General features: G+C 37.6%; 1 protein-coding gene across 13 annotated transcripts in view; it reads left to right on the top strand.

Annotated features, from left to right (window-relative positions):
- PPP1R9A (protein phosphatase 1 regulatory subunit 9A) overlaps positions 1 to 20,355 on the top strand; it is a 321,494-nt gene that overhangs the window by 117,768 nt on the left and 183,371 nt on the right. The window lies entirely within an intron of this gene.

The raw sequence follows: 20,355 nt of genomic DNA on the forward strand, positions 1-20,355 counted from the left end.
TAGGAAAAGACTAAGGTCACCGAGGTGGAGTCCCTCCTTTCGTCTGTTCTACCTTGACTATTGCTCTTCCTCATCACTTGTACTTTTTTTCTTTCTACTGTATGAAATTCTCCTCTACCGGATGAAATTGAAGTTTAAAAGAAAAAAAATGTGAGCATTTTGCCCCTGTGGTATCATTTGAAAGATAGAAATATAGTATCCATTTTCTGTTTTTAATTTGAAAGATTCTAATGAGTTTAAAAGAGGAAAATAAATATCAGAATGGCTTGAAAACTATAAAGGGCTGTACAGTAAATAAATTGTTATTAACATCTTTTTCCATTGTTTGAGCTTAAAATAGTTTGATCCAATTTTTGTTAGAGGAATAGATTTGGTTTAAAAGGATGCGGTAAAATTTGAGTAGATTCAATAAAGAGCAAGAATGAAAAGAATAGAAAATAAGTCCTAAGAGTAAAATTGAAAAGGTTTGAGACTTTATTTGTCCTTATAAAACTAGGTAAGTTCACTAACTCCTTCTAACTCCTTTAAGCATATGAAATATATTGACATATACTTTATCTCTTTAAAAATCAAACAGAGAAAATGACCTTAAATTGCAGCAACGGAGAACAGTCAGTTATAATTTCTGAGTTGAGGATTTATAAAACACTGGAACAAGCTGGTACAGGAAGATTTTAGTTTTTTTTCCTAAAGGCAGGTGACCTGATGTTCTCTTGTATTCCCTATAACCTTTTAGACTCTTACTATTTTATAACATTGGAATTTGCAGCATCATAGAATGTACTTTTTCATTTCTGTTATATTTAACTTTTTCTTAATATGCACATTTTCTGAGAGGATACAGGTTTAAAGAGAAAAGATGGTGGCTTACATGGATAGTTGTTGGATTGAGTTCTGAGGATTCTCTGCCACGGATTCCAATTATGGGGATATCAGCAGCTGTTTATGTGCTAATAACTTCTCACCTCCTTCTTTTTCATACCAGTATGAAATTGCTTGTCTCTAAATAATTCATCATCTTTGATTCAATTAGATCAGAAATAAGAGTTCAGAGATCCTCCAGGGAAAAAAAAAAAAAGCAAACATTTAGGTCTTCTTGACCCTGAAATGCCAAAATTATTTCTGAATGTTTGTAACCAACTTGGTTGATCAAGTCTTTTTCCTCGTTCCTTCTCAGAGAAACAATGACGCGCAGCCATCTGTGACCACAAGCCAAATGTATTGTGACATTTGTAATCGAAAGCTTTTTGCAGGTGTTGGTTTTGGTGCTGGTGCCTCTCCTGGATTTCTTGATTTCCACAGTGGAGTAATTCAGGAGAGCAGAGAGGGGCCTGAGGGCCCTCCAGGGGCCCTGTCACACACACCGTTGTTGGCAGCAGCTGAGGGTTAGTTCACATTTGCTTCCACTGGAGTTACAGTCGTTCCAGCCACAGGATTAAAGTCATGTCATCTCTTCACACTATTTTTAAGGGCTTTTAAACTTCTGTATTCTAGATGAATAACTTGTATCAATAGGGACTATTAAGTAAGTTTTTCAAAACAAATGTTTTATAGTACATTTTTTAGTTGTTGGGTACCATGTCAATTCTAGAGGGCCATCAATATAGTTTAAGTCTTCAATGACATAATCTCTAACTCTCTTTTCCCAACTAACTGTAAACCTTTCTTGTGAAAAATTCACTTCTTGAGCCACAATCGCTTTGGTTCTCCAGGATCTTTTTGTGTTTTGAATGACCCCATTGTTTCTTCACAGTGAAGAATGTTTCTGATACTGCCTTGTTGTAAATATAGCTGAGTGCCCTTGCTGACATTCTTGTTGAGCCTGAAAAGTCCATTATGAGGACACTGTCTCTCGGGCTGTACCTTTGCTAAAATTGAAGGAGGTTTTGAAGAATTTTCCTATTCTCTCCAGTTATTTTACCTGCCTTCGGTTTTCCTTTTGGATTTGCAGTAACTTTGGTCAGCTATATTGATTAATTCACTGGGGACCACTTTAACCTTTTGCGTTGTGGTCTGAACTGTAGATTTAAAGGTGGCACATTATTTAGGCCTTGGCAGTTGGAAGTAATACGTATAGAAGTTGTTTGATGATTGTTTTTAAAAAATGTGTGCTGTATGCTCAGCAAACACTTCTACAAATATAAGTATAAAGACATGCAGTTTAGTAAATATTTTCTGTTTTTTCTTAGAATACAGTTTTATTTGTAAGATCAGTTCAAATAAAACTAGTTATGTTTTTCCAGATTGAATATTTATTTTAAAAAAGAATAGCCATAGAGGACTTCATTATGTTTTTAATTTCTCATCTAATTTTGCATAAAGCACAATGTGTGTATATATATATATTTAAATTCATTTATTTTTAATTGAAGGATAATTGCTTTACAGTTTTATGTTGATTCCTATGAAACATCAACATGAATCAGCCATGTGTTTACCCATGAACCAAATGTATGTTAAATTGTAGTACAAAAAAGTCCAATATAAAGCATGATGTAGCATGATGGTGTATATAAAGCATGACATAGTACAAAGCATGAAAAGCACAATATAAAGCATGATATAGTACAATATAAAGCATGATGTAAATGTCCAAAAAATAGCATTTACTTTTTATTGACTAAGATGATAAGAATGCAGGAGCATTTTCCTGCTTAATAGTTAGCACCTGTTAAATCTATTTTATGACTTCTTATATTATAACCCATTCATTAACTTATCATTTTAAGTGTTCATTCAAAAAATTACGTGACTTGGTAGGGTTTTAAGATAAATAGGGTCATTTTTTCCTCATAGCTAACTTGAAAAACTTGGATGTGAAAGATAAATATTATGTATGTATAATAATAGAAATATTAAAATAGTAGCCTATGTTACATTGTCTCTGCTTTTTAAGAAAACCTCTGGGATAAACTTTACCAGGGAATTTCCAACTTGTGTGTGTTTGATGGGTGATTTTAAGAGTTCTGCAAATCCCAGCGTTGACTGTAGGTTGAATTAGTAATATGTCACTCACGTGTCTTGCTGTCTTTCAGGTGTATGTAGAAGCAGTCCTATTCAATGAATGTGAGTTTATTTATGTAGCTATCAAATCTGTGGTAGATTTTTGATCATTATGTGTTCTTTCAGCCAGCTGGTGTTACAAGTGTATCTACTCTCACATGATGGGTCTGTGCTCTGCTCTCTAGAAATACAGATAGTTCAATTTTGGTGTGCTGAAGATAGTAGAGATTTGAAGTGTAATCACAAAACTATGTTTAGCCTAAAAAGAGAAGTCTGATGGAGGAGAATTTTAAAAACAGCTACAATAAGCTTATATAATTATGTTAGTACAGAAGCATGACATTTTAAAATGAATACATTGATCATTTTAGAGTAATCCACTATGACTTCCTCTAGCGGTTTCCCATTACATTTGGGATTTAATTCTGTCTTTTATCATGCATTGCCTGGAACTAGGGTGACCATTTAATTTATCATTGAAATCAGAACTTTCTGCAGGTGAAAAGAAGTTGTATTTGTAATTGCACCTGAAGAACAGGAGTATCTAGCTCTGTCTTAGGCAAATGAGGATGTACAGTTACCTGGACACTGAGGCCCTACTGGTCTTGGCTCCCTGGCCCATGCTTGCCCTTTCCACCTCATCTACCATTTTCCCTCATCTTCCACACTGGCCTTTTTTCTCTTCCTTGACTGGTCTGTTTGTATTTACTTGCCTTACAGCCTTTATACTTTCTTGTCTGCCTGAAACACCTTGCCAGGTATCGCATGGCTCGTTTCTTGTTATTCAGGTCTCAGCACAAATCCCGTTGCGTCGTGGAGGACTTCCCTGTGCATGCATGCTCAGTCACTCACTTGTGTTTGCCTCTTTGCGACTCTATGGACTGTAGCTCCTCTGCCCGTAGGATTTCCCAGACAAGAATACTGGAGGGAATTGCCATTTCCTTCCCCGGGGGATCTTCCTGACCCAAGGATGGAACCCACACTCCTGCGTCTCCTGCATTGGCAGGGGGATCTTTACCACTGAGCCACCTGGGAAGCCCGAGGACTCCCCTGTCCATCCACCTAAATGAGCCCTTCTCTTTCTTGGCATACCAACCTTTGTTTTTCGTGGTATTTTAACACCATCTGAAGTTTTGTGTTCCTGCATTGAATTCTTTTTTTGTTTGTTTGTTACTGCATTGAATTCTTTGTCTTTTCCCATAAAATGAAGAGTAGGGATAGTGTTTGCCTTGTGCATTACAGTGAATGAATAAGAGTAAGTTAATAATTGCAATTTGAATAATCTATTTCTGATGAATTATGTATTATGCTGATACAATTTATTTGTGGGAAAGAACTTTGATATAGGAGACAGAAGGGACTATTTTCTTGAATTACCTTAAACTTTCACTGACTATTTTCCTTCCCTGTTCCTCAAATTTGTTAAGTGGCGATAACAGCTGCATTGCCCATCTCACCATCATAAGATACATGTTTGGGAAAGGAATAAATGTTAGGGGGCTTTTACAATTAGAAGGTGTTATCATATATTTTCCACTTCTCTCCCACTTAAAATCCTGCTCTTTTCCAACTTCCCAACTTTTATGACCTTCCGGCTGGAAACCTTAGAAATAGCCTTAACTCTACCCACTCTTTTGTTCTTGACATGGAGTTACGTCTCTAAGCTCTGTTAATTCTCCCTTTGAAACATCTCCAATTTCAGTTTTTATTGCCACTACTTAACACCCAACTCTAGTGCTGCCTCATCACTTTTTCCCAGGTTACTATGATAATATTTAACATGTTTGTTTTCTTTTTCTCGTCTGTCTCACCAAAGGCAGGAGAAATCTTCCTTAAAAGATGTTTTCAAGTAACCTTCAGTGATCCCTATAGCCTATTTGAAGACATCCATACTTCTAAGCCTTGCCTTTGGAATTTTCTGCTGTTAACTATAGCTGATTTCTGCCTCATGTCCATCTCCTTGTATTCTTATTAATACAGTTATATCTGTGTTTCTTCCCCTATTTATTTCTCATTCCAACCTAGAATGCTCTTCTACTCAAGTACGTTATCCTCTAGGAAGTCTTTCCTGACAACATAACCCACATGTAATTTCAGCATACTTAAAAATTTGTTGTACTTATTTTGTTACATAAACATTGTACCTATTCTATTCCAATTTATCGAGTACCTACCATATTCCAGGACTAATATTCCAAGTGTTTTACTTAATAATTAGAAAAATCAATACAAAGCAACCCAAAAAAGGTATTAGTGTGGTTACTTGTTGACTGGTTATTTAACTGTTGTATATAAATGTTTTCATACTGGAAAATTAAAATGCTTTTAGAAGGTACATGTTATGGAGATATTAATTTAACAACTTACACTTGTTAAAATTGCATATATGTTTTATAATTCCTAAAGGCTGACTTTTCTTGTAGAGCACACTTGATACTTATGAGTTTGTGTGCTGAAGAATTTTAACGGAAAAGTTCTTATCTAAACAATTAAACTGGAATGACAGAAGTTTAGTGAATTTGCTAATTTCTTTTTAATCATTCATTATCCAGGAACAGTAAATCCATAATATAACCATGGATTTATGTGATATTTATCCCCCCACAAATGAACACACTGGTTTATAGTCATGCAAAGATAATTTCAATACAACAGTAGAATACTTTGAGCAGCAGAGAGGGGTTTTCTTTGTCTTTACTTCAAATCCTGAGACTCACAGTAGTCTGTGGTTGATGAAGTGTTGCATTCTTATTAATCATAGTGAGCTTATGACGTCGCAAACTACCAGGGTTTCCTTGCCATATGATTTCTTTCCTTGCCATATGATTTTGCTGCATTTTTCAGTTTGTGAACACTACATGCATTATATGACCATATTCCCAGAAGTTGCTTTAATGATAGCTAAGTTTGCCTGAAGTAATACTAATGGCATTTACAGCTGTATATAATATCATTCACCTCATGAAACTTATCACTGATCTGTTTAAAACAGATATTTTAACTAGTATATTTTTGCAGGTATTTGCTTCAATAGGAGCTCTTTAAAAAAAATGAAGTTTTACACTCTTGAATCTTGAAAAGTCCAAAATCTAAGTCAGGCATTTATGTGTGACTGTTTGCTAGGTAATTCAGCCAAGATGGTTCTAGAAATAATCAGACACACCTTTGCTAGAATTTGTGAGACAACTTAAGATTACATATAAAGTTGATTAAATTATCAGTATGATTTCCCACTTAAAAAATTGTTGAATTTTGCTCTTTCTCTTTGTGACACATGTATAGTTTGTTTGGAAATTTTACTTAGAGAAGAAAAAGAGGAATTTATGACTTCATCAAAAGCCTCATTAGGGAATATGTTTGGCCTTCATGCTGAGCTTTTTCTTTTTTTCTGCTGTTGTCTGTTCCCAAGAAATTCAGTCTTTGCACTCATGTAATTTAGGGGATTTCAAGTACTACAGCATTCAGCCACAGCTGTTTTAGATAGGCCACAAATTGTAGTGCTATGGATTTGATTTTTTTCTTTTTTCTGAATATGGTGAAAAGCAAAGAATACTGAAAAGAAAACAAAACAAGGAAAATTTAAACTGTCTCCATAGTAATGAGACCATTCGTTCAGCCAAAATGCGACAGTTTAGTAACTACCTTGCTTTTAATGCAGCATCAAATATTAGTGGCTTGTTTCCCATTTAGTGTAGACGTGGCATATTCTATATCTTTAGAGTGGTTTATAAGAAGTTATAGTCGTGGTAGAGAGGTTTAACTTGGGTTCCCTCCATTAACTTGAGGCATTTTTCCCAACAAAGAACTGCGAGATGAAATTTTAGGTACATTAAAGAAAGATAGCTTGCACATCCTCTAAAACTTGGAAAACTACCCCTGTGTTTTATTTTTTCCTAATCCTCTCTGAGTTCATCTGTCAGTAACCCTCTTCTTTACTTACTCATTTTTATCCCTTCCACTTGGCCAGTTTACTACTTGGAATAATTTCTGTAACAGAATCTATTTGACTCCTTCTTCCTCTACTCTTGCACTATAGTATTGAAGAGAAGCTATATTGAACAATTGTTCTTAAATTTATTTCATTCCCTCCCTCTCTATCATCTACTTTTCTTCTCATTTTGAGCTTAGTTATGGGAAGTAGGTCAGGATTAGGAAAGATCTTTGTTCTGAATAATTGGAGCGACCATATTTGCCATTCGGGAGATATATAGAGTAATCGTTATAAACCTATCTGAATACTAGAGGTTCATGGACAATATGGGAAACATGTATTTCCAGGTTTGTACCTAGAGATTCTGACTTAGTAAGCCCAAAGTAGCCCTATAAATAAGTGCTATTAATAGAAATAATTGACAACAATGTTGTTCTTAAGTCACCTTAAATGATACTTCTAGAATTGGTTTTAAAAGAAAAAAAAAAAAAAAGAGCATTTGTTCTTGTGTAGATTTACCTCCAGAAAGGATTCTCTTTGGCTAGACTGTTTAATTAATTTTTAAGTAGACGAGAATGGGTTAGGCTAAATTAAAATAGTTAACTGAACTATGAATGAATTCATTACTAGGAGTTAGATGTTATGCTGGGTAGGTTAGAAAATGCAAAAAAAAAATGACAAGCTGTTTTTCCTAGGGGAAAAAAAAATGGATCAAAAGATGTATATATATTTGGGCTGGAGATGTAACCAATCTAGGAAAGGAGACTTTTTAGGGGGGAACATAAACGGAGAAGAAAAGAGGGCCTACATGGAGTCCTCAGGAATATTGCCTTTACCCAAGGGAAAAAGGATAAGGAGGTGGGGGCTGGGGTGTAAAGTTTTCATTTCAAAGAGGTCTTTTTCCAGTTTCAGTTATTCATGTATCATCTCTCTCTCTCTTTTTAATTTCTAAGTACCATCTTAATTGCTTTTCACTCTTTTTCTTCTTTATAGGTGATATTGCATGGTTGAAAACAATCAAACTTTATAAAAAGGTTTGTTTAAGACTCACTTCCATAATTGTCCCAGGCCTCTTCTACTCATAACCCTCACTCCTCATAAACAGCCATTCTTGTTAGTGTTTTGTTTATCCTTTCATGTTTCTTTTTACGAAGTCCCAGAGAAATCTATCACAGTAGGCTTTCAGCCTTTTTTAAAAGCCCACTCTCTCCAAAGTACAAGAGAATAACAGCATACTAAGGGGCTCTAGCTTCTCAGTCCAGAACTCAGAGAGCTGATGTCAGTCAGCCATGTGACCATATGATTGAACTGCCCAAGCTGTCCATCCAGTAGACTATGACCTGAGCACTGAAGCTTCAGTTCAGTTCAGTTCAGTTGCTCAGTCGTGTCCGACCCTTTGTGACCCCATAAACCGCAGCACACCAGGCATCCCTGTCCATCACCAACTCCTGGAGTCCACCCAAACCCATGTCCATTGAGTCGGTGATGCCATCCAACCATCTCATCCTCTGTCGTCCCCTTCTCCTGCCCTCAATCTTTCCCAGCATCAGAGTCTTTTCCATTGAGTCAGCTCTTCACATCAGGTGGCCAAAGGACTGGAGTTTCAGCTTCAACATCAGTCCTTCCAATGACCACCCAGGACTGATCTCCTTGAGGATGGACTGCTTGGATCTCCTTGCAGTCCAAGTGACTCTCAAGAGTCTTCTCCAACACCACAGTTCAAAAGCATCAATTCTTCTGTGCTCAGCTTTCTTTATAGTCCAACTCTCACATCCATACATGACCACTGGAAAAACCATAGCCTTGACTAGATGGACCTTTGTTGGCAAAGTAATGTCTCTGCTTTTTAATATGCTATCTATGTTGGCCATCACTCCTTCCAAGGAGTAAGCGTCTTTTAATTTCATGGCTGCAATCACCATCTGCAGTGATTTTGGAGCCCAGAAAAATAAAGTCAGCCACTGTTTCCACTGTTAGTCCTGAGTATATTATTACTTCATCTTTCTGTATCTGTTAATCCTAGAACATAAGCAGTTGGTATTCTGCGTGAGGTTGAACATGACTGAATTTTATGTACATTAAGTGTGGGCTTCAAGGACAAAAACCTCTGTGATGTGTTAAGTGAAAGTTGTTCAGTTGTGTCTGACTCTTTGTAACCCCATGGACTATAGAGTCCGTGGAATTCTCTAGGCCAAAATACTGGAGTGGGTAGCCTTTCCCTTCTCCAAGGGACCCTCCCAACCCAGGGATAGAACCCAGGTCCCTGCATTGCAGGTGGATTCTTTACCAGCTGAGCCACCAGGGAAGCCCAAGAATGCCAGAGTGGGCGCCGTGGAACAGACTGGGGCAGTGTCTGCACGGCTCCAGAGCCCTCGCCAAGGCCTCCCCTGTCCCGGCCCAGGCCCCGAGGTGGCGGTGAACCTCTTCCCTGTCCCCCCTTCTGTAACCCAGTGGCAGCAGCCTCTGTGCAGAACACAGTCTGTGCTCCAGCCCCTGGTGTCTGGGTGGCCAGAGGAGCCTGAGGGCCAGTTGGGTCCTGGGTTCCTGGCTGCCTCATGGATGACGGCTGGGCGAGGTCTGGGGACCCGGCCCTGAGGGAGCCGCCAGCTGAGATTTGCCTCCTCTCAGCCAGGACTGGACCTTGGAGGGTGACGGTTGTGCCTAGGGACCTGGCCTTTTCTTGTCAGAACAGAGAATAACATGTGTTTGATGGAGATTGACAGCAGCGTGTTACCTGACCATGACCTGACCTCAAGAAACAGGATCTGACTAGGAGACATTTGCAGCAATTCACCACACCCTCCCTCGCCTTTCACCTTTGGGTAATTTGGGGTTTCTAAGGCATGAGCCACCTGTCTCCTTGCAGGGCCCTCAGTACACCTCTCTGCTCCAAACTCGCACATTCTGGCATTGTTTGGATTCAGTGTGCATTGGGCACACAGGCTGGTGTTTGGGTATCACCTTCAGCCCTAATTGGGTTAAGGTTCAGCTTTTGTATGTCCAGGCCTACTTAAGAAACTGAAATCCAAGCATCTGAGTTCTTCCTGCACATTACATGAAGCTAACAGATGTCTGGATAGGCTGGCTGTCCCACACTGGGCATCTCTGACAGTGGGAGTTCCAGGCAGCCATGCAGTTGAATGAGGAGTTAGGGCAGAGTTGGGGATTCATATAAATTGGCTTTATGGAGCAGGGATTAAAGTATATGTAAGGAATTGAACTTGGACACTAATAAAGAGCAGATATATAAAAGGCAGATGAAGTGCCATGATCCATGGTTACCCAAGCCATAATCCCATCACCAGGGCCCATGAGAGGGTCCTTCTTGAGTAGGTGTTACAGGAACCAGGTAACGGCGGCGCTCAGTGATGAGCCAGGGTTAGAGAGAGAAGGTCCAAAGCTTCCGAATTTTCACAAGTTGTAATTAGATTTAGATGCTGGCAAAGAACCCACCTGCCAATCCAGGAGACATAAAATGAGGGTTCAATCCCTGGGTCAGGAAGATCCCCTGGAGAAGGGAATGACTACTGACTCCAATATTCTTGCTTGGAGAATCCCCATGGACAGAGGAGCCTGATGGGCTATAGTCCGTGGCGTTGCACGGGGTTGGACACAACTAAAGTGACTTAGCATGCACGCACAATCATCTAAGAATGGTTTTGCAATGTCAGAAAGTGGGCTCTTTTATCCCATCCAAACCTCGTTAGGTCAGATTATTCCAATTTAGATAAGATTTTAACATAATAAACTTGTACCATGTGGCAGCAAGCTCATGCACACATCACCTACCTGTACACTTTCCAGATGAGGCCTTTTAGTGAATGTAAATATTCCGTTAATCCCAGTTTACTTTATGAGTGTACAGTGGTTTGTCTGGAGATACCATAGTTTAGGGGCAGATAACACAGTTAAGCTGGGAGTTAATAGCAGTGGATGGGATCTGGAGTGGTAATGGGGAGGCGAGCAGACAGAAACTCTACCTTCAGCTTTAAATATGTTATGCATATCAAGATATACATTTATTCCAAGAATCCTATTACAACATAGGATTAAAAAATCATTTGCATTGTAAGGGGAGTCCCACGTTCCAACAATGAAAACAGCTGCACAAACAAACACCTGGAATTTTCTGACCATTTTGTTTCCCTGCGCTTGTTCTGGGCTCAGTGCAGGGCCACCAATGGGAAATTCTCTTTGGAAATTTACAGGAAGTTTTACACAAGTAGGAGCCAACATCTATAAAAATATTAAGTAGTTTGGTAAAAATTCCTTTTGTGATATCATAATAACTGAATTTATTATAATAAATCAGTGTTATCATTTTTGTCATAAAGTACTTTTTAAAATTACTCCTTGGAAGGAAAGTTATGACCAACGTAGATAGCATATTAAAAAAAGCAGAGACATTACTTTGCCAACAAAGGTCTGTCTGGTCAAGGCTATGGTTTTCCCAGTGGTCATGTATGGATGTGAGAGTTGGACTGTGAAGAAAGCTGAGTGCCGAAAAATTGATGCTTTTGAACTGTGGTGTTGGAGAAAACTCTTGAGAGTCCCTTGGACTGCAAGGAGATCCAACCAGTCCATCCTAAAGGAGATTAGTCCTGGGTATTCATTGGAAGGACTGACGCTGAAGCTGAAACTCCAATACTTTGGCCACCTGATGTGAAGAGCTGACTCATTGGAAAAGACCCTGATGCTGGGAGGGATTGGGGGCAGGAGGAGAAGGGGACGACAGAGGATGAGATGGTTGGATGGCATCACCGACTCAATGGGCATGAGTTTGAGTAAACTCCGGGAGTTGGTGATGGACAGGGAGGCCTGGCGTGCTGCGGTTCATGGGGTCGCAAAGAGTCCGACGCGACTGAGCGACTGAACTGAACTGAACTGGACTGAATTTTAACAATTACCACAAAACTTTAAAAATGAATTATCATGATTCCTTGAATGACATTAATAAGCTGTGACTTTGCCAGCAATATGATGTCACTGTTACGCAAGAAACAACAAAACTACTAATACAGAGCATCGTACCTGGCAGCAGCTTGTAAATTAGAATTCTTGAAATTAAAAAACAGTGACATACTAGGTTAGCAAATACAGAATTTACTTACAATACTTTAGTGATTTGAACAAAACCTGCATTACCATGAGAAGATGCTATACCAGGGCACTAAACTTTTAATTTAAATCATCAAGACAGTTTAATTGAGGAGAATCTCATTAGCTTGTATCCTCTGGTAATTGTTCTGGTTCTCATTTTCCTTTGACAAGAGCAATTATGTGTATCTTAAAGACAGAGGAGATCCTCCTTTGCACAGCTGACAGGTGCATGGACTTTAGAGGAATGAATTAGGTGACCTTTCAGGGTGAGTGGAGCAATCTGCCCAACATTTTGTCTGTTATTTTGTACAGAGTCAGAAACTATTGTCTTCACACTCAAATTCTCACCTTTGTTTTTATGAAAAGCACATGATAATTAACATTTGAGAGGACATAAGAAGGGAATTGCAAACCCCAGCTTCCCCAGGCCTGGATATGTTGGTGTGAAACAGAACCGAAAATGTTCTTTTTAGGTCCTTCTTGCTCCTACAGATAGAAGCAGCTCAGCTCACAGATGAGTGATTTTTTTTCTCCTGTTCAGCTATGATTGTCATAGTGTAATTATAAAACTGTATCTTTACCTTTCTTTCTGCTTCTAGCAGAGCTGTTAAATGTCTTAAAGACAAATATCCACAGTACACTTTGCCGTCAGCGAGCACGTCTGTCTGTTTCTCCTTTATGAAAGGGGGAGCGTTGCTTGGTAGCGGCAGCGGCTGTGGGTGTGTGATGGCAGATGGGGGACTGCGGGGCTGCAACTGCAGTCTTGCAAAAACTGTTAAAATAAACTTCCATTGCAAACTGACTGGTCACATAGAGTGTCACAGTGATGGAGCAGAGTTGCAGGTCTGATCCGACAAAGAGCAAAACCATCTATCTGAGCCATGGAAACTTTTATACTGAGCAGTGTGGATGAGGTTTCTTGGCAAAGAATTGGTGGCCTGTGCACCTAAGAGGCCTCTGGGGGGTGATTGAAAAAATTATCACTGGCAGAGTATTTTGCTGCAAGAGAAAGCAGTGCCATTATTTATTTTAAGAAGGTTTCATTCCAAAACCTAATTTTGTACAACTCTGTAACATGTCTTAGTACATTTTACCTATATCTCAGATTCTCACGTGTGCATAAGATGGACTTTGTATGTGGTAAGTCTGCACATTAGATGTTGCTTTGGCCTGCACTGTACACTATAGTCACAGTTTTCTTAAACTGCAGCAGAGCCAAATGAATAAATGGTTGGTGGTTGTCAGGAGTTGTGGAAATTTATGGAGATTTGTCTTTTGGTGTAGTTGAGTCTGAGGTATAAATAAAATGAAATACGTTAGTTTACCATACATTCTTATTTTCCTTCATGTTTTAAGTAGGTCATAATAATTATTATTTTGAAATTATGTGTGAGGTGGCTTTATCATGTGAGTTCATTTCAGTTTAGTAAAGAGAGCATTACAAAACGTATTGTTAAAAAGGGGGACTTGAAGGTCTTCTTATCCTGGTAATAGTTTTAAGTTGAACCTTAAATTGTGTATGCATCCAGCAGAATTTTTTTTTCTTTTATCTTTTAAAGTACAGTCTGTTACTATTATTCACAGTAGTTATGTTGACTACTATAATAGTCTACTATTACTAATTACTATTACTTATTAATACTAATTACTAATATAATAACTACTATTATTCATAGTAGTTATGTTCTATAATGTTGCTGCAAACACTTTATTAGGGAATATTACATCTTTGCTCCTAGGGAAGGTATAGTGTTACATTCCTGTGAGCCTTTGATTACATTTTCCTCAACAAATCAGTCTATAACTTGTTTTATATTGTGTGTTTCTGTATGAAGACACTTTATGTAATGTTTTTGATTCATTAACATTAATTCATGACCAATGCTGGAAATATTTTTAAAAGTACAGTAACAGAAATGAAGAATGCCTTCAATGATCTAGTTTGAAGACTTGACTCAGTTAAGGAAAGAATCTGTGAACTTGAGGGTAGAACAGTAAAAATTACCCAAACCAAAAAATAAGAGAAAAAGAGAGTAGGGAAAATAGCAAAGTTTCAAAGACTTCTTAAACAATACTAAAGTCTAATGTTAGTATGATGGGAATGTAGAAGAAGAGAAAGTATGGAATAGAAGAAATATTTGGGTAGAATGGGCAGATCCTCTAAAGGTAACAAAATCAATTATGGACTAGAGGAATCCAGAGATTCTCAAGTATGATAAATATAAAGAAAAGTCGCCTAGGCACATTAATATTAAAATTACCCAAAATGAAAGAGTAAATGAAAATCTTGAAGAGAGGGAAAAAAACTGATTAAATGACAGACATAGCAATGAAGATACAAATTTTACCCGAACTCTTTTCAGAAGCCTTGCTTCTGAAGTGGAGTGAAATTTTTTTAAGTCCTGGAAAAAATAAAGTCTGTCTACCCAAATTTCTATACTCAGTAAAAAAAAAAGTATTTCAAAAATAAAAGTGAAAAAAAAAATCAGAACAGTTTTTTGGGAGAGAATTCATTAGCAGCAGACCTGTGCTGCAAGAAATGTTAGAGGAAGTTCTTCAAACACAGGAATATGATACCAGACAGAAACTTGGACCCACATAAAGAAATGGAGAACCATTGAGAATATCAGAAGTTGACATTCCAGGTACCTCTAAAAATTAGAATGTGCAAAGAAGATCAGGAGATTATTTGGATGCTTTGAGTGATCTGCCTAACGGTGCAACAGGTGAAAATCTTCCTTTTCACCATTAGGAGAAGATAAGAGTTTTAGTACATAAAGAATTTGAGAACAATTGGTTATCTTCATTATTGAATAGTTAGATTGCCAGTCTCCTTCCCTTATGTTGTTCCAAGCAGGAGGAAGATTCTTCCCTGAGAAAAAATTTTAAGCCAAGAGGAAAATTTTGACAGATATTTGGAATCACCGGACTAAATTGCTGGATTATCACTTCGTCAGCCCACATTGAGATTCACCAATTAATAACACTTGTTCCAAGGGCACAGTACTCCAGTCAGCTTAACAGAAATATACCATTATCGCTTGAATTGTGTCCCCTCTCCCCAGATTCATATGCTGAACCCCTTAACCCCAGTACCTCAGAATGTGACTATATTTGGAGATAGGACCTTTTGAGAGGTGATTAAGTTAAATGAGTTAAACAGTTCAGTTCAGTTGCTCAGTCATGTCTGACTCTTTGCGACCCCATGAATCACAGCATGCCAGGACCCCCTGTCCATCACCAACGCCCGGAGATTACCCAAACCAAACTCATGTGCATCGAGTCGGTGATGCCATCCAACCATCTCATCCTCTGTTGTCCCATTCCCCTCCTGTCCCCAATCCCTCCCAGCATCAGGATCTTTTCAAATGAGTCAACTCTTCGCATCAGGTGGCCAAAGTATTGGAGTTTCAGCTTCAGCATCAGTCCTTCCAATGAACACCCAGGACTGATCTCCTTTAGGATGGACTGGTTGGATCTCCTTGCAGTCCAAGGGACTCTCAAGAGTCTTCTCCAACACCACAGTTCAAAAACACCAATTCTTTGGTGCTCAGCTTTCTTCACAGTCCAACTCTCACATCCATACATGACCACTGGAAAAACCATAGCCTTGACTAGACAGACCTATGTTGGCAAAGTAATGTCTCTGCTTTTTAATATGCTATCTACATTGGTCATACCTTTCCTTCCAAGGAGTCTTTTAGTTTCATGGCTGCAGTCACCATCTGCAGTGATTTTGGAGCCCTAAAAAATAAAGTCTGACACTGTTTCCACTGTTTCTCCATCTTTTTCCCAGGAAGTGATGGGACCAGATGCCATGATCTTGGTTTTCTGAATGTTGAGTTTTAAGCCAACTTTTTCACTCTCCTCTTTCACTTTCATCAAGAGGCTTTTTAGTTCCTCTTCACTTTCTGCCATAAGGGTCGTGTCATCTGCATATCTGAGGTTATTGATATTTCTCCCGGCAATCTTGATTCCAGCTTGTGCTTCATCCAGCCCAGCATTTCTCATGATGTACTCTGCATATAAGTTAAATAAGCGTGGTGACAATGTACAGCCTTGACGTACTCCATTTCCTATGTGGAACAAGTCTGTTATTCCATGTCCAGTTAAATAAGATGGGTTAAATAATTTAAATAAGGTGGGTGCTAATCCAATCTGGCTGGTATCTGACTGGTACAGTTGTCCTTGAAGGGAATTGGTTCCGAGACCCCCTGCTTAGGTACCAAAATCTGAGGATGCTCAACTTCCTAACAGTTGATCCTGGGCCTCTGGCCCTCTGTATCCATAGATTCTGCATACAGAAGGCCAACTGCATTTTGGGGAGAGGGAGGAAAAGAAAAATGAGGATACTTTGGAGACTCTCCATCAGATGGCTTGATTTTATTTATTTAGATTTTGTATAAAGGTTATGTATATAAAAAGTAAATTCTCCAGCCTTTTTATTGTTCCATAATTTTACGCTCATCAGTCAGCCTGCATTCTTTTCAGTGTTGACATATGTAGATAGTAGCAGCCAGGATTCTCCACTTAAAAGCTATTATTTTTTACTTGTTAGGTGCCTGCCCTGCCTGCCTTTGAGACCCCTGGGTTTGTACAGCTCTTTTTTTTTGGCTCCTGGGAATCCTTCTGTCAGAGACAGAGTGAACAAACAGACAAGAGAAAGCCAAAATAGAAGAGAGTAAAATTAGCCATTACTTTTTACCTTAGACACTGGGGTTCTTCAACTTCCTATAGGCAGTGCAGGGAATCTCATTATATACTTTTGTTAACACAATAAAATGGGCTCTTCTTATCCTCTGGGGCTACAGCCATATAATTCCATTTTATATTGTCCTCAGGTACCTTTTTTTATATATGATGACTTCTCTTTGTGAGTGCAAATATTTCTTTGTTACAAAGGAAACTTTTTTCTGGCCCATCTTACACTAAGGTTTCCTAAGCTATTGGCTTGCTTGATCCTCTTTGTTAACTTTGATAGTAACATTGCAGTGGCATCTGGTGTTTTCTAGAAATCATTCCACAGTGTGCAAAAGCCATAGATGTCAGCCTCATAGCCCTGCAAAATTTATTTCTTCCATTATATGTGATGGAAATTTGTCATTGTTGAACTTTTTATATCAATTAGAAATGATTTTGGTTTAATTTATTTGAAAATAACATTGTTGAGTGGAGGTACAGCTCAAGAAAGATATTATTTACTTGAGTAACTAGACCACCATGACCTTGTAACAGTTTACTGGGAAACCATTCCATGAAAGCAAATTAAGGAATTACTGAAAATCAGCAGACAGGAAATGAACTGTAACTTTTCTATTTCATAGAACCAGAAAGGGCAGAACACTTGGCTAATGCTAAAATTTAAATTTCAATCATTGTCATTTCTAGTAGAAATATGTAAGATGCTGTTTTTGCCTATGAAATAAGACTACTTTGTCAGAGTTCATGTACTTATGAAATTACAAGTTCAGCATCATGGTGAATGATATTTTCTGTGATTCCTTGGAGTGTTTTGTCAGATCATGTTTCTCCTACCTGGATTCCTCTTCTTATAGTCATTACCTAGTTCCCCTTAGAGATATTTAACATCTTTGTTCTTTTCAGATTACTATAAAATAATTAGTTGATCTCTACCTATGTGAAAAAAGAGAGTATTAACGAACAGTGGCTTCTGTTTTATAACTTTCCATTGGAGGAGGTCTTCAGATGATAAGGATAATATAATTGGCAAAAAAAAAAAAACTTTTCAAGAAAACTTCTTTTTTAGAATTTCAAGGGAAAAAGAAGTAGCTTTTCATTAATGTACTGGTAACATTTACTTATGGTTCATCTCAAACTGGAACTGAACCCATTCTATCCCAACTCTGCTAAGCTCAGCTGGTAAAGAATCTGCCTGCAGTGTGGGAGATCTGGGTTCGATCCCTGAATTGGGAAGATCCTCTGAAGAAAGGAACAGCTACTCACTCTAGTGTTCTGGCCTGGAGAATTCCTTGGACTGAATAGTCCATGGGGTCGCGAAGAGTCAGACATGACTGAGAGACTTTCGCTTTCACTTTTTCTTTTAAACTGGAAACTAGACTTCATGTGCAACTATAAATTACGATTTTTCACTTGATTCATTTATATCCAGTGCTCACATGAGTAAGTGGTCATACTTGGAGATCATTTGATACTATCTCAGTGTCTGGTAGGATTAGCAGGCAAAAATTATTAGGATTAGGATTTCAAGAATAAGTACCTGAGCATAATATCCTCTGTGTTGTGAATTAGCAGTGGCACAGAAGAGTTTGTAACACAGTGGGAGAAACCAGCAAACTAGGAAGAGGCTGAGACCGGGGACATGTTACAGAGATTAATCTATTGTCAGGGTTCCTTGCAAAGGCAAATAGTATCAGATCCTTGACTTAGAATTTTTAAGATTTTTTTTTTCCTCTGGGTACAACGTCTTGTTGAACATCTTTTGTGTGACATTTCATAGAGTGTGGCAAAACCAGAATTGTCAAGAGCTTGGCTCAACTCACTTTCTACTTTTGTTCATTTTAAGTGAGCACAAAGTAGACCCTACGAAAATGTTAGCTATCTAGGACCATTATTTTCAATAGTGGCGATTTTCAAATAGCTGAGGATCGGTATTTGTAAAATTAAAAGAAAATATTTTATTATAAAAGGAATTATTTGTAAAAAATATATAAAAATAATATGTCAGAAGGAAGTAAAAATTGTTTGTAGCACTGTTATCCAATATTAATTGAATATATATATAGTTTTACTTTTTAAAGGCTCATATTTTATCTACCATATCTTTTCCCCACCTTAACATATTTTAAATAATGTAGTTCATTTCATTAAATATTATTCTGCATATAATTTTAATTGCTGCAAGCTATTATGTGGGTGAACTATACATTAATGTTCAATTTTAAGTGATTTAATTTTGTTAACTAGATTTATTATAAAAAGAATATGAATATTCATATAAAGTCATGCCATGTTAATTCTATTATCGTTTAGTTTTTTTTAGGGGAGACATTTTTTAAATTATATTTTACATTAAAAATACTTGTATAATGTACACAACTTTTGCCTTATTAAAAAGAAAATATATAGTTAATCATTTTGTTATTTCAGAGTTTATATTATGAATTAATATTGTTTTAATATAGTTGCATATAAAATATACAGGCATATGTAAAGTATAACATAAGTTTAAATTTGGATTTCTTTAAACATTTCCAGTATATGTATTTCAATGGCAAGATTTCTTCAAGACCTGAGTTTTTTTCCTCAGTCATTCAGTCATGTCTGACTCCTTGTGACCCCCTGGACTCTAACAGGCTAGGCCGCTCTGTCTGTGGAATTTCCCAGGCAATGATACTGGAGTTGGTTGCCATTCCCGTCTCCAGGGATGACCTGAGGGAATCGAACCCAGGTCTCCCACATTGCAGGCAAATTCTTTACCTTCTGAGTCACCAGGAAGTTCCCAGTAAGATGACAGAATTCTTAAAAATTAAGCCATTTTCTGTGTTTGAACAGTATCTTGTACACAAGAAAAATTTGAAATTTCATTTAAAAATGATTACAGTGCAAAAAAAGGTCTCTAAATATAGTCTAATATTATATGTTCCCATAAAATATTTCTTTTACGTGTCAGATTATGAGCAAAACCCTTTTCAGTAGGGTGAATTAAAGCAGTAACTTGGAGGGTAAAAATAAAAATACTCCTAAATTCTACCATGACTTGGTAATAACCATTGAAAGTATAGATCAATTGAATATCATCACCATCTTTATGAAAGCTTTTGAAATGATCTTCTGCCAAAAATACAAAGGAAGATTTCCCAATAATGTGTTCCTTCTTCAGAGTCCCTTCTCTGCATAAAGTAGTAAAGTAGACACTATCGTGATAATTTTTAAGGATGTCATTATTTAAACTGTCAAAATATTTTTTCTAAAATTAATATGCTTCTTTTCAAAGAGTCTTTAACATGAAAGTATATATCAACAATCAGTCCTTCTGTTGCTTAAACCAGTTTTTGAGGACTGAATGGGTTAAGGAAGCACATTTGTGTTTATTTTGTTGTTTCTTCTCCCCATTCCCAGAATCTCCTAATGGACGTGTTGAAGAATGTGCCAGGCAGGAGAACATTAAAATACTTATCTAGGTGATTTTGATATCTAGTAAAACACATACACACACACACACACACACAGTGTTATCAAGATTTTCACACACACACACACACACACACAGTGTTATCAAGATTTTCAGTCTCCAGTTAGATTGGAAATTCATAAACATATCAAAACCATATTTGGTCACA

The sequence above is a fragment of the Cervus canadensis genome, chromosome 3, assembly GCF_019320065.1.
Source record: "Cervus canadensis isolate Bull #8, Minnesota chromosome 3, ASM1932006v1, whole genome shotgun sequence".
NCBI lineage: Eukaryota > Metazoa > Chordata > Mammalia > Artiodactyla > Cervidae > Cervus > Cervus canadensis.